The following is a 14,722-nucleotide window of genomic DNA, read 5'->3' as shown; positions in this document are numbered from 1 at the left end:
TTAAGATTTTATTTATTTATTTGACAGACAGAGATCACAAGGAGGCAGAGAGGAAGGCGGGGGTGGGGGGTGCTGTGCGGGAAGCAGGTTCCCCACGGAGCAGAGATCCTGATGCGGGGCTCGATCCCAGGACCCTGAGATCATGACCTGAGCGGAAGGCAGAGGCTTTAACCCACTGAGCCACCCAGGCACCCCTGGCTTTTTTTGTGACTGGAATATGCATTGTACTTAAGCATAATATCTTCAGAGTTCCTCTGTGATGTAGCCTGTGTCAGAGTTTCCTTCCTTTTGGTTCCATTGTAGCGATGTACCACATCTTGCCTACTCATTCAACTACCAGTGGACACTTGGGTCGCTTCGACCTCTTAGCCCTGGTGAGTCATGCTGCTGTGAACATGGGTGTTGAATTGTCTCCCCCATAACCGCCCAAAGTCATAGATTGAAGTTGTAACTCCCAGACCCTCAGAATGTGACTGTCTTTGGAGACAGGGTCTCTACTGAGTTAAAATGAGGTCATACAGGTGGGCCCTGATGCAGTGTGACTACTGTCCTTGAGGAAGAGATTATTAGGACACCGACACAGAAGGAAGACCATATGAAGACACAGACAGAAGATGGCCATCTACAAGTCAGGAAGAGGTCTCAAAAGACACCAAACCTTCCAACTCCTTGATTTTGGACTTTGAGCCCCCAGAATGGTGAGGACAGAAAGTCACTCAGCTCTGTGCTACTTTGTCATAGCAGCTCTAGCAAACGAATGCATATACACATATCTCATTGAGATCCTGCTTTCAATTCTTTGGGTAAACACCCCAAAGTGGAATTGCTGGATCCCATGGGAATCCTATTTTTAATATTCTTGAGGAACCGCCAGCCCGTTCTCCACAGCAGAGGCTCCGCTTCGCATTCCCACCAATAGGGCACAAGGTTCCAACGTCTCCACATGCTCACCAATGCTTGCTACTTTCTGGGTCTGGTTTTGTTTCTATAGGAGCCGTCTTGAAGAGTGTCGGCTGGTACCGCATCATGGTTTGGATCTGAGTTTGGATCCTCTGATGGGATCTTTCATATGGGACCTCTTTTCAGGAGCTTCTGGTCATTGGTGCATCTTCTTCAGAAAAATATCTGTTCAAGAAGCCCTTTAACCATTTTTTAACCCAGGTGGCTTGTCATTGAGTTGGTAGGAGTTCTTTCTGTATTTTGGACACTAACCTTCTATCAGATACGTGATCTGCAAATATTTTCTCCCATTCTGGAGGTTGCCTTTCACTCTGTGGATTGTGTCCTGTGGATTGTGTCCTTTGGGGGCACAGTTCTTAATTTTGAGGTGGTCCCATTGATCTATTTTTACTTTGTTGCATCTGCTTTTGGTGTCATAATCAAGACTTCAGGGCCAAATCCAATGTCATGAAGCTCTTCCCCTCTGTCGTCTTCCAAGACTTTTCTAGTTTCAGCTCTCATGTTTAGGTCTGTGATCTGTGCTCAGTTAGTTTTCCTGTATGGTATAGGGTGTGGATCCAACCTCACTCTTCTCCAGGCCCATAATGTCCCTAACACCGTGTGCTGGAAAGACTGTCTTTCTCCCACTGAATGGTCTTGGCACTCTAATCACAAATCATTTGGCCACATATGTGATGGTTTATTGGGGGGTTTCTATTCTATTTCATTGGTCTCTATGTCTGTCTTCCTGCCAGCACCACACTGTTTTAATTACTATAAACTTGTAATAGGTTTTGAAATCAGGAACTATGAAATATCTTACTTTGTTCTTTTTATTATTATTATTTTCAAAATTGTTTTGGCTACTCAGGGTTCCTTGAGTATTTCCATACAAATCCACTTAAGATAGATTTTTTTTCCCATTTCTTCCCCAGAAGGTGCCAGCTCTCTCTTGGGCTTGTTCTCCAAGACTTTCAGCCTTGCCCCTTTCAGGCCATCTCAAACCTCTGCTCCAAGAGTGATCCCTGAAGTTGTGGGCCTTATAGTACGCGGGCCCTTCCCCTCATGCCTTGGGGAACTTGGCAATGGCTTCCACACCTGTTCCAATGGAACACACTGGGGACCTCAGGTCCCACCACAGAGGCGAGCTGGTTAGCCTACAGTGCAGTGTGGGAGTCCCCGTCATTCAGCTGGCAGCCCAGGGGGACGGCCCCCAGCTTCCCAGGGGACCGCTGGGAGGAGCCACGGTCAGGAGCTCTGGGCCAGGCCTCGGAGCCTCCAGTGCAGGCCCTGTGGATCTGCCGACCTCTGCAGCCTTGTTTCTGATGTGTTCCGCACCCCGGCACGTTTCCGCAAGCGCGCGGACTGCTGCGGCTCTTGCGCGCCCGGCTGCGTGTCCGTGGACACTCTGCTGGGAAGGCCATCTCAGCCCCTCGCACACCTCAGCTCAAGGCCGCCCTTCAGCAACTGTTCACTCCCTCCCGAGAGAACAGACCCTGCTTTGCGAGAGTCCCTCCCGGACAGGGCCGGCCTCCCGCACAGAGCCTGGCCCAGGGCCGAGTGGGGACGACCAGCTCTGGTCCCCGCTCTCCGCACGCCCCAAGCTCGCGGCCGCCTCTGGGCTTTGCAGCTCTTCCTAATCTTCACCCCCAACGGCCAGTCCTGGGTCGCACGGGGTGAACTTGTAGGGGCCACGGAAGGCCCAATCCCCATATTATCTCTGGCGGGGACCCGCCCTCAAGCAGAACGAATTCTTCTCTTATCTGTGTTCCCACCACTGAAGACAGGCCTTGATGACAGGATTTACTAGGCCCTACTGTGGTCATTCATCAGTTTGCTTCTCTGGCTAGACTTCCAGTTCATCAGGGGCAAGGGCGGGCGGTTCCCGTGGCTCTTCCCTGCCCGCATCTGTGGGGCATGCGGTGGGCACGCAGACGTGTTTGAGCCCGCACCCCCTGACCCTGTGGCGGCCGGGGGAGGGGGCAGCGCCGTCTGAGCCGACGGCCCCGCGCCGGTCAGCTCCCTGGGAAGGAGGACCAGGTGTGGGTGCTTATCTCCCATTTTAATGAGTACATTCCTCTCCGGTTTCAAATAATCATTACCCTCGAACATTCGTGTGGTACAACAGTTTCCACACACGAAAGCCTTTTCACAAATACTCATTTGTTCCTTAAAGCACCATCAGGCTCTTGCCCCGAGGCCCCCAGCGGTGAAATGACTCATGTTAGCCAGTCTTGAAAGGGGAGAGGCCGGGATGCTGGTCCGGCTCCCATCACAGGCGGCCTCTGGAAGGCAGGGCTGCCGCGAGGTCCCCGCCGCTATTCCTGACCCGCGCGAGCTCCTTAAAGCCTCCAGCGTCCCCCACCCCGGTGGCCCGCCTGCCCCTCAGCACCCCCCGCGGGCCTGGGCCTGCTCGCTGGAGCATCCCTACAAGGAAGTCCGGGGGCGGGAGGGGCAGGCTTTGCGGGAAGGCTCCCCCACCCCACATTCCAGGATTCTAATCTCGGCTCCCATCTCTCAGGGCTCACCGAGAAACAGCGCGCACCTTGGAGGCCAGGTATGGGGAAATCTGGAGCTGTGGCCACAAGCCAGTGGAATAATTGAGACCTGGCCTCCTAGCTCAGCTGAACTTCCAGAAGGCCCAGGCTCCCAGAGCCTGCCCTGGCCACGTGATTTCTAAATATTAAACTCCCAGCAGAGCTTCATGCTTTCCTCACGGCTTTATCTTCGCCTCGCCATCCCTGAACCTCCTTTTCGGGTCTGCCAGCCAGGCAGGCCGGTCCTGGCACTGGTGGGCATTTTGCTGGGCAATGCTGAGGCACTAGGAGACGCGGGAAGGGCTGGTGGCGGCCGAGAGACTCTGGGCTTGTCGCTGGCCGCACACACTCCATTTTAGACCTTGACCCCAGGCTCTGGAAATGAGTATCAGGCTCTTCAGGGAAAGGGAATTTTCAGGATGTGGGCTGCTGCTCAAGTCACCTGTCAGGAACGCATGGGGATAAAACAGAAAAGCCCCAAGTTCGGGAAGATTCCCAAGATGTGAGCTGACCTTCAAAGCAGGCCATGTAAGCTCCCAGGCCCACCCCCTTCAGAAATTCTGGCAAAAGCCCACATTCTACCACAAAAAAAGGGGTCAGCAACAGAGCTGTCCTGATGTGCCATTACCGTGCCCTTCTTTGATCTTATTTTGGTCCCCAGAACAGCCCATACAAGTAGGAAGGACAAGGGGAAAACCGCAGTTCTAGAGCTGAAGATGCTGCGAGTCAGAGAGGCGTAGCCCCCGGCCCCTGCCGGCCGGCCGGACAGCAGCCCGCAGGCGGTGGAAGCCAGGACCAGCCCCTCCCAGCTCAGAGCCTCCCTCCGGCGGCTCAGCTCCACCGCAGACACCCCCAGCCATCAGCGGCTTCGGAGACCTAGAGCTCTTCCTTGCCTAATGAGGAGCCTTGGCCTAGGGCAACCTCAGGGGAAGACAAGGACAAGTGCGGATCCTCAGGGACTCACTCCCGGAGCGGCTGGTGACGGTCTCTCTCAAGGCCTTCTCTTAATGAAAAGTACTTCCCGCCGCGGTGGCTGAGAGCAGAGTCCCGCCACCGGATGCCATCGCTCTGCACGCTGGCGGGTCTACAGTGTGTGGAGTTCGGGGTTTTGTGGGCGGCTCCCCCACTCCCCATGGATCCCAAACGGATTTGTGGATTCCCAAAGGACAGGGGCTGTTTTACCCACGTTTGGGTCTTGAGAGAAGGTGCAAGGTAAGCGTGCATCACTCAGATGTGGTCTGGCCTTTCGGTATTCCTGACGCTTTGTCCTGCAAAATGCCTTTGTTGACGCAGCTGTCGGCCACCCCCGGCAGAGGCCTGACTAAAGCACAAATACAGGACAAACAGAAAGGCTGCCAGTGTCGGGGCCCGTGGTCTGCATCAGGGTTACAACAGAACATTCCAGCACAATTGTCAGCAGGTTGATTCCTACTGGGGAAGGAACACATGGAGGATGGTTTTTCATTCTCCGCTCCTGCCGAGCAGACCTGAGTACACAGAGCACCGGGGACATCAGGATCCACCCTGCACTTGGGAGGACGACATAGCCGGGTCCTGCATCCCTCTGCCTGAGAGAACAGGACCTGTGCACGGGGAAGGAGCCAGGAGGCTGAGTTCCAGCCCCAACTCTGCCGTTTACTATGGGGGGAGGGTCTCGGGAGTGTCTGAAGTCAGTTTTTCATCTGTCAGGTGAGAGGGTTTAACTAGAAGATTCCAGAAGAGGCCTTTTGGCTCCCACAATTTTGTGTCTTGGTTTTCATCACTGAACTGAACACCATCCCAGGATCCTGGGAGCACTTTCGAGAAGTAGCACTGGATTGAGACTAAAATGCGCTTCTTACCTCATATGATGACTCAGAAAAATAATTTTCTTCTCCTCTCCGACTACCAAATAATCTCCCTGGCTTTTGAAGCTCAGGGTTTGGGGGCAGAGTCTGTGGGAACGTGGGCTGCCCCCATGGAGGGCTGGGCGCACTTCCTGTGCTCCGCCGGTACCTCAGAGGTGAGAGGACCCAGCCACACGTCTATCTTGATGTGCCCCTTAATCTGCTTCCAGGTGCTAACCTTTTGGTTACTCAGTTGGGTACTAAGGTCCCCCATCATGCACCTGGGTTGTCAGCACAAATGCCAGGTGGGTCCTCCGGATGCTTGGCATGATTCCAGGAAAGCCAGGAGTAGCATCCTCAGAATAATGGTGTCCAGTCACTCGGGTCCCACAGAGGACGCCCCTGCCCAGCCTGTCCGCCCGGCTCTCCGAGTCCCCATCACGCCACAGGACAGCTGCTCACGTGGGCTAGCCTTCTCCGTGTCTGATCCGTGGGTCCTGTGGCTTGAAGTTCACCTCTCGCGGTGAGGGCTTTGGCAGGCCCCTCAGGTGGGAGGCCTGCGTGAGGCGTTTCCAGATGGACTAGATTTGCGCAATCCCTCAAAACCGCCCAACGCGCAGTTCTTGGTACCGATGGGGGGGGGGGGTTGACCAGAGCCATGGTCAACTGCAGACTTTGAAAAACACTCACATTATATAACTGCCCTCAGGAAAATAAGGAACAAACCCTGAGTCGTTGGAACTTGGCAACCGGGGAGGGACAGGGGCCAAATTAGGGAAAGCCTAAACTTAACTCTCGGAGAAGTTCCAGAATTCTTTATTTTCCACAGAGGACATCGTGGTTTCTGACTGCAGTCTGAGAGACTTCCTGATGTACAAAAGAAAAGAAAACCCCTATTTTTCACTCCTACAGCTACCCTGCCTGCCCCATGCCCCCCACCTGGGGGTCCCGACTGATTGACACAGCTGGCTTGGGCTCCCCCACCGACTGCCCTTAGCCTTTGTGCCAAGGAAAGTACATCAGCCGCTGGGCTGGGCTGGACCTTCTCCAAAGAAAGAAGCCCTGGACCCCAGAAAAGGCCAAAGTACGGCAGCCTGAGCCTGCCCTGGCGCCGCATTAGTACTCGGTCCTGGCTCTCAGGAAATACTTGGTCCTGTTGCTAATGTTATACTCGGTCCTTGCACTCCAAGAAGTACTTGGTCCTGGTACTACAGGAAGTACTCCGTCCTGGCGCTCGGGAAGTACTTGGTCTTGGAGCTCGGGAAGTACTCGGTCCTGGTGCCGAGAAAGAACTCTGTCCTAGCGCTCCAGGAAGTACTCGGACCTGGTGCTCCAGGAAGTACTCAGTCCTGGCCTTGAGGAAGTCTAGGTCCAGCTGCTCTCGCCAGTTCCCACCCAGCGGCTTCTCTAACTCCACAGCAGCATCACACAGTAGAGTCTCTTCTCAACAGAACCCCAAGGCTGGGGTGGCCAGGAGGCCTCCCCTCCCCCTCAGCTGTCAGGTGTGGCAGATCATTTTAGCCTCCGCGAGACTCAAGGGTTCAATCTGTAAAACAAGCCTGGACCATGGATATCCTGCAGTGTCGGGACTGTGAGGGCCAAGGCCAGGGACACACCGGCCTCACCAGCCAAGGCTGGAGAGGACACAGGATGTCTCCAGGACACCGCGCAGAGTCCTGGGTCAACTGTCCACCTGGGAAGCCCTGGTGGTCTGTCAGGCCGACTCAACCTAGGCCTGAAATCCAGTCGCAAATGTTCTGTAAAGACACTAGCTGCTGGGACGTCTGGGGGCTCAGTCGGTTAAGCCTCTGCCTTCGGCTCTAGTCATGGTCACAGAGTCCTGGGATCGAGCCCCATGTTGGACTCCCTGCGCAGCGGGGATCCTGCTTCTCTCTCTCTTCCCAGGCCCCGCTCCTGAGCTCTCTCAAATAAATAAAGAAATAAAATCTTTTAAAAGAAAACGATAAAACAAAGACCCTGGCTGCTCCTCCTTATAATTAGAGAGAGCCTCTACCCGTCCGCTCGCTGAAGGACAGGCTGACCGGGGACTTGGTGAGCACTTGTGAAGAGGGATGGCCAAGGGCCGGCTGCTCTGCTCTCCTCTTGTGAAAAGGTAGCTGGACCTGGCCCCGCCTTGTAGGCAGCTTGACCGGAGCTCAGTGGAAACTTGGACGGTCCCCATGGGCTGAGGTCGCTGTGCAGAGGGGACAGTGTCCTGTCCACAGCCTCCAGGGACTGGGGCTCTGGAAGGCCTGAGGGTCCCCAGTCCGCATGCACCGGGCCCCCCCAACTCCCTCCTCGATCAGGCCCCTGGAGTAACCCCTTAAAGGCATGTGCCCCAGACCAGGCTGAGTCCAGCCTCTGTGAACCACTGAGGATTAGGAACCAGAATCAACCCCGTTTCTTGTCTTCTCCCAACCCAGTTCCTCCCGGAGGAGGGGAGCAGGGGCAGCGCTGGAGAGGCTCTTGGGTGCCCCTGGGAAGGAGGGTGGGCCCAATCGGTCGGAGGGGGCCTCTGTCCCCTCAGCTGGGCCTTCGCTTTGCCCACGGCCACAAGAAGTCCCCAAAGGAAGGACCTGGAGGAGGGGACACAGACGGGTAGGGAAGGCTGTTGTCCCAGAGGAACTGAGCGACGAAGCAGGAAATGGCCCTGGCAGGCCTATTTTTCCGGTCCTGGAAGAACCTTGGCCACACATAAAGGAGAGTGGCAGATGTAGGACAGGCCCACGGTCGCATTACAGCCTCGTCTCCTCACGCCGCAGCAGTGAGGGGAAAGCAGCCGCCCCTCTGTCACCGGCTGGGTGACAGACGGGTTTCCGCTGGGCACCTGCTCATGCTGTTTTATGTCCGAGAGCCCTTCCCCCTCCGACACCAGCAGCCGGCTGACAGCAAGGACCTTGCCTTCCCCTGAGCGACTCGTTCCTCCCCCGTGCCAGGCTCGCAGCTGGACTCAAAGGAGAGTCTGTCCTTCCGTGAAATAAAACCGATGCTGGGGAAGGTGCTAACGAGGAGTCAGAGCCGGACGGCGGCCCGGTGTGTGCACTCACCGAGATCTGAGGACAGGGAATGGCCCGCCCAGGGCTCTCTGGGATGGCTCAGGCCTTCGGAAGGCAAGGACGGACTGAACAGACGCGCCTTCTGTGGGAGGAGGGACAGCCCTTCATCTCTAGGGCTGTTTTCAGCTTTGACATTTCACTATTTTGCTAAGACAAATCTTAAGATAGAGCTTGAAAAGACCAAGTCTGGGTTTCTGGACAGGGTTTATTTACTTGCAAATGAAACACCAAACCACTAAACCGAGACTGTGGTGGCCTTAGGTGGGCCACACACTGCTGCCCGGCTGGGTGACTCTGGCCATGGGGGCTCCCCTGCTTTAACATCCCCTTCACGAGGAAAAACACCAGCCACGAGGGAAAGTGGAGGGGCTGCCGGGTCCGTCCCACAGATCCAAATGGCCCTGCGTCAGCCCCGAGCCCCCCACACGCCCCCACCCTGCAGACAGCGCTGGCCCCACAGGGAAAAGCAGACCGTTTGGGTCTACGCTTGTAGGCAAACTGCAGGAGGGACACCGCAAATTAGAGTACAACTGGGCACCCAGGGAACATTTTTATAAGGTCACGGCGCTGCTGGCTGGTTCTGAGACACACCCTCCACTCTGCGGGAGGGCCTTGTGCAATTCTGCTTGTGCATTTCTGCTCCCAGCCACCTACCCAGTGAGGCTCTGGGGCTTGGCCCAGGAGCTGAGCTGATAGCCGCAAAGCTTTCCAGCTCACGGTTTCCAGAATAGCCAATGTCCCTATTTGTAACACCATGCATCAGAAGGTCCGTCCCACTTTCAGCAGGAACGGAGGATTCCTCCCCCAGCCCCTCTTGCCGTGCCGCCCACCTGCTCTGGGCCGGCACGTCACATGCTGAAAAGTACAAGACGTTCAGAGTAAGCAGCAAACACCAAGGACGCAGAAAGAATTCAAAGGCTTTCTGCACTAAGTATGATGAAGAGAGGTGTTTTTCTTTGTTCCTTCCTGGGTGACCTGCCTGCTCTAGAAACATCTGGCCACCGTTTGCAAACGAACAGGCCAAACCCATCAATGGATCATCACGTTGATTAGTGGATCCCACACAACCATCAAAACACTGGGAACGAGAACAAAAGAAGGATGCCTTTCATTGTTTCGCCGCATTTTTGATCCCACACACAGACGGACGTAGGACAATGCACGTCTTACTGAGCTGTGGACAAAGGAGACTCAACAATTGGGCCCTGAAAGCTTTGAAGCGGGTACGGGTAGGTTTCAGAGAGGAGCTGAGCCTTGGTCCCTTGAGATGTCATGAGAGTGGAGAAGGATAAGCACCATCTGTTTTCCTCTGTCCTATGCCAGAGCCCTCTGACCTCTCCCTGGATTTTGTGGCCAGAAATATGCATGGAGTAAAGAGACAGAGAGCCACCTCTCTTGACCGTCGTGAGAGGTGGGCAAGTCCTTCCCTGCTCCCCTTTGGTCCTGGCCCTGAGAGCAATGGGCAGGGCTGCTCCGAGCCAGCATGGGCAGCCTGGCTTCCGCCAACCCCAGCAGCTCTGGCAAGCACTAGGATCTGCCCTTGGAGCAACCGCCCAGCCCTGCAGAGTGGTATCTGTCAGCACCTGTGCCCACCTGGCCCACACCTGCTGCAGACCCCTGGGTCTCCTGACACCTAAGCCTAGGGGAATAATGTAGTCACAGTATAGGACAGTTGTAAAAGGTCTCAGAAATCTTCTGAATCTGGGGCGCCTGGGTGGCTCAGTCGTTAAGCGTCTGCCTTCAGCTCAGGTCATCATCCCGGGGTCCTGGGATCGAACCCCGCATCGGGCTGCCTGCTCAGTCTGGAGCCTGCTTCTCCCTCTGCCCCTCCCCACTGCTGTGCTTGGGCTCTCTCTCTCTCGCTTGCTCTCTCTGTCAAATAAATAAAATAAAATAAAACAAAATAAAATAGAAATCTTTCAAACCAATCAGTCCCCTTCCAGGCCAGGTGGAGTAACGATGTCTGGAGAGATCAGTCCGAGTGGCTCAAAGCCACAGGGCACAGTCATGAACCAAATCTGGGTACTGTGACTTCTAGCCAGGTTATCTCTCGGTCACACGATGCTCTCTGGAGCTGACGTGGACTTTCTAGTTTATGTTTCTACCGCAGAAGAGGACAGCACCACAATCTTACACAGTCATGGCACAATGCGAGCCCCTCGCGTGGGCCTGGCTGTCCTGGGCGCGCAGTAAATGTCCATCGTGGTCGGTCCACGAGGCCATCCTCTGATGCAAGTTTGGCATTTCCACATCCTTCCTCCGGCGACAAAGCTCTGGTTCCCAATGGCCCTTCTTTGGAACCATCAGCTTTGTGTGAATGTGTGATTCCCGGAATCCGCCACATCTGTGTAGTGGCGGTCAGGGTGAGCAGCTGCTCTGAGAAGTTACTGGAACCACAGGAACCTGTGTCGGCTGGCTGAAGGCCGGCGGGTGCGTTCCCCAGAGGGGCCGCAGGTGCTGCCTGCCAGAGCCCACGCAGGTGCGCATGGAGTCCAGAGGGCCAGGAGATGGCATCTGCCTGCGTCCCCTTCCCTCCAGGGCTGGGCCTGCCAAAGGCCACCTGAGGCTCACGCCGGGCAGCTCCACGTGGGAAACCAGAGTTCTCGGGTAAGCAGCCCCCTCCCACAGAGCTCGTGACAATGGAGGCTTCCAGGGACCCCATCCTGGGCCCAAGTTGCCCCCAGGGTAAACTAATGACGCTCAAAGTGGCCAAATGACTGGTTCTTTTTAAAAATTCACTTTACGGTCCTATTTCCTAATTTAGTTCCTGGGGTTAAAAAAGCAGCTAAATTGGGCCTATGCCCCTTCTGCTATAGGCCTGGGTACAAACTTCTGCCCTGACCCACCGTGCCGACTGGAAACCCACTTCCCAAGTCTGGCCCTCATATCCCTTGCTTGAGGTAGGAGGTCCCAGAGGCCCTCCAAACCACCCCATTCTGTTCCAGGTCCTCCCTCTCCCCAGTCCTGTGACAAGAGGACTCCTGTCTACACGGCTGAGTCTGTGCTGACCCACCTGGCATGGGGTCTGGCTCCAGAGGCACCTGGACAAACAGCAGTGAGGCAGAGCCACCACGGGATGGGGGCAGGGGAGCAGGCATTTTTAGGGCACACTATGCTGTCTGATACCAAAATGGTAAATATGTGTCACTGTACGTGTGTCCAAACCCACAGAATGGACCACACCAAGAGTGAGCCCAACGTCAACCCCGGGCTTTCATTAGTAATAAGGTATTAACGGTCCATCCACAGATGAATGGATCAAGAAGATGTGGTATATATACACAATGGAATACTACGCAGCCATCAAAAACCAAAACCTTGCCGTTTGCAACGACGTGGATGGAACTAGAGGGTATTATGCTGAGCTGAGTAAGTCAATCAGAGAAAGAGAATCATCGTATGATCTCACTGATAGGAGGAATTTGAGAACAAGACAGAGGATCATAGGGGAAGGGAGGGAAAAACGAAACAAGACGAAACCAGAGAGGGAGACAAACCATAGAGACTCCTAATCTCAGGAAACAAACTGAGGGCTGCTGGAGGGGAGAGAGGATTGGAGGGATGGGGTGGCTGGGGGAGGGACATGGGGGAGGGTATGTGTTATGGAGAGCGCTGTGAGCTGTGTAAGACTGATGAATCACAGATCTGTACCCCTGAAACAAATAATATATTATATGTTAACATAATAATAATAATAAGGTATTAGTATAGGTTCATCAACTATAACAAACATACCTCAGAATGCAAGGCATTAATAAGAAGGGATACTGGTGGGGAGGGGAAGGCGGTATGTGGGAACTCTCTGTACTTTCCTGCACGGCTGTTTAGTTGTTCTGCAAATCTAGAACTGCTCTAGTAATGAAAGAAAAAAGCAAGCGCAACAAAAGGCTAGAGCTGGCCTCAGGGCCAATGGCCAACCAATACCCGTGCCACTGGGCTCAGCAACCACCCTGTGCCGTTACCATCCGGAGACAGAAGGGACCCTGGCGTCTAGCTGAGGGGCCTGCCTGCAGCTCCTCTGAGAGGCCCATGCATCACTCCGTTTGAGGAAGGAGCTGGGGCGTGGTCACTCCCCCCCACATCCATGGCTCTGATGCCTTCCGGAACACAGAGGAGCAGGTGCACTGCACATGCCCAGACTCAGAGTCTTGAGCAGAGGGGATCTTGTGGAAGCCTCCAGGCAGAAAAGATAAGTGAGGAGATAAGGTGACCAGGAGGGTTGGGCAGCGTGAGGGCCAGGAAGTTCTGAGAGCCCAGGTTCTCTCTTTCAGGCCAAGCCAGCCAGTGGGGACCCAGCGGTGGGGCTCGGGACTTCATGCTCCAGATGGAGGCAGGTGCTCGCCGGAGTCACCAGGCAGCCTCAGGATGTGTGGCGTGGGAGGACAAATCCCAGTGCCAGGCTGGAGACCGAGTGGGCACAGAGAAACTCACGGTTCCTGGTCGGGGACTCAAAGCCACAAACCACAGTGCTAGCGAATCCAAACAAGGAATCTGCTAGGTTTTTCTGTTTTTTTGCTGCCAACAAACCCATTCTGTTCTGGAGGGGCTCGTTATGTAAGTAGGGGAGGGAAGAAAAATGCTGAACGTGAGGCCAAAGTCACCAGAACAGCAGAAACTTCTAGATCAGCCTCTGCCACAGCAGGGAGTCAGGTACAAAACACAGGGCTTGTTTGTGGCTTTGCTTTTTCAAGGGAGGAAAAAAGTCTGCTTCCAACATCCTAAGAATTGGGTTAAAAGCCATCATCTCTTAGGAGGATCTGATCACTGAGATGTCTCCTGTGTGTAGCCCATGTCCCCAGGCCATGTGTGCCTCCCTGGGGGCCAGGATGGGCCTAGGATGAAACACATCCCTGAGCCTGTCCTCCGCATTTCTCATCTACTCCTTGCTAGAGTGGTTTGGAACCTTTATTTCTTGCTGAAGAAGCACAGAGGATTCTGGACCAGGTCCTATGGGGATATTCCTAGAGCCAGAGAACCTTGGAGCTGTCTGTCCCTTCGCCAGGCCAGCCCCTCATTTTCACGTGTGGTCACTACCAGTATGTCCTTGAAGCCTCTGGACCACACATCCCTCTACCCTTTATATCTGTGAGGCCCCTGGGACACCTCCCTCTGCATGCAAAGCACAAGTCCTCGTGCCCACAGTGCATGGACTCTGACCTTCCAGAACCACGATGGTGATGATCTGGGGGAGGTCCACAGAGAAAAAAGGGAAACCCCAGAGGCAGAGAGGGAAACCAGAGCCACCAGGGACATTCCCTGCTGCCTCTCCCTCTGTGCACATGGCCCCATCTGCATGTTAAAGGACAGAAATAAAAGATCATGTAGGCTAGTTCTCTCTGGTCTGTGCGTGCGCCCAGCTCGGAGAACGGGATCAGGCCGAACGGGAGACCTGCTGGCTGAGACCTTAGGGTCCCTCCTGCCTGAGCACGAAGTCACCACACCCCAGTGCAGCCAGGCCATGTGAGACTGGCCTGCACACTGTCACCGGAACCTTGCACGTCAGTGAAGGTCAGGACACACAAAGATTTTTTTTTTAATGCATTACAATTTTATTTTGAGCTTGACATTTGTTCAACAGTCACGGAATTTCTAGGTCAGGTTCAGGTAACTGAAGAGCCTTTGTAATTCGTTCCTATTGTCTAGCGCCATGGGATGCTGCGAACACAATCTGTTACAAAATGGGAAATCACGTTTTTCTAAAGACCGGCTGAGAAACTCTGATTCAGGAAGTTGTCTCCTCACAGTGTAGGGTGCCTTGACCCGTCTCCCTTGGCCACACTGGGGCTCTCACTCCAACCTTTCCTCAACTAGCCAGATCACAGCCGACTGTGCTGGACACGCGACGACTCCTGCGTATCCGTCCGAGGCGTGCTAGCTGACAGCACCCCCCGCTAGGACTAACCCCCCCAGTTTCTCCTACGCACAGGTAAGAGGACCTACTCATCCCCCAAGAACTAGCTCAAGTCCCACAGACCCATGACGCCTTTCTTAACGAGACCAGTTGGGACCCTTCTCTAACCCCATGCAGTTCAAGAGTTCCAGATACTTGCTTAAGAATTTAAAGAGTTTCGAGTTAAAGAGTTTTAAGAATTTAAATCCCTCAAGCTCTGTCTGGGATTTATTGATAAATTTCATCTCCGCAGAGAGCACTCTTGAGGGCAGCAGCTCTGCTGTCCATGCGTGTGGGTAAGAGCTAAATTCACGGGATTTGGAAGTCAAAACAAGACGATGTAGGATGGAAAAGTTGGGGTCCCACCCTTGGCCCCATCCATGTTGTGCCCCCAAAGGAACCATCTTTAGCTGCATATCCTATTAGACTTCTTTATGCATGAGCATCCTATCTAATACTAGGGACCCCTGCCAT

General features: G+C 54.5%; 1 protein-coding gene across 3 annotated transcripts in view; it reads right to left on the bottom strand.

Moving 5' to 3' along the window:
• PRKAG2 (protein kinase AMP-activated non-catalytic subunit gamma 2) overlaps window positions 1-14,722 on the bottom strand; it is a 244,449-nt gene that overhangs the window by 172,636 nt on the left and 57,091 nt on the right. The window lies entirely within an intron of this gene.

The sequence above is a fragment of the Lontra canadensis genome, unplaced genomic scaffold (genome assembly GCF_010015895.1).
Source record: "Lontra canadensis isolate GAN:19392208 unplaced genomic scaffold, GSC_riverotter_1.0 scaffold111, whole genome shotgun sequence".
In the NCBI taxonomy this organism is placed as follows: Eukaryota; Metazoa; Chordata; class Mammalia; order Carnivora; family Mustelidae; genus Lontra; species Lontra canadensis.
Note: the sequence above shows the minus strand (reverse complement) of the source record. Positions and strands in the feature narration are given on the sequence as shown.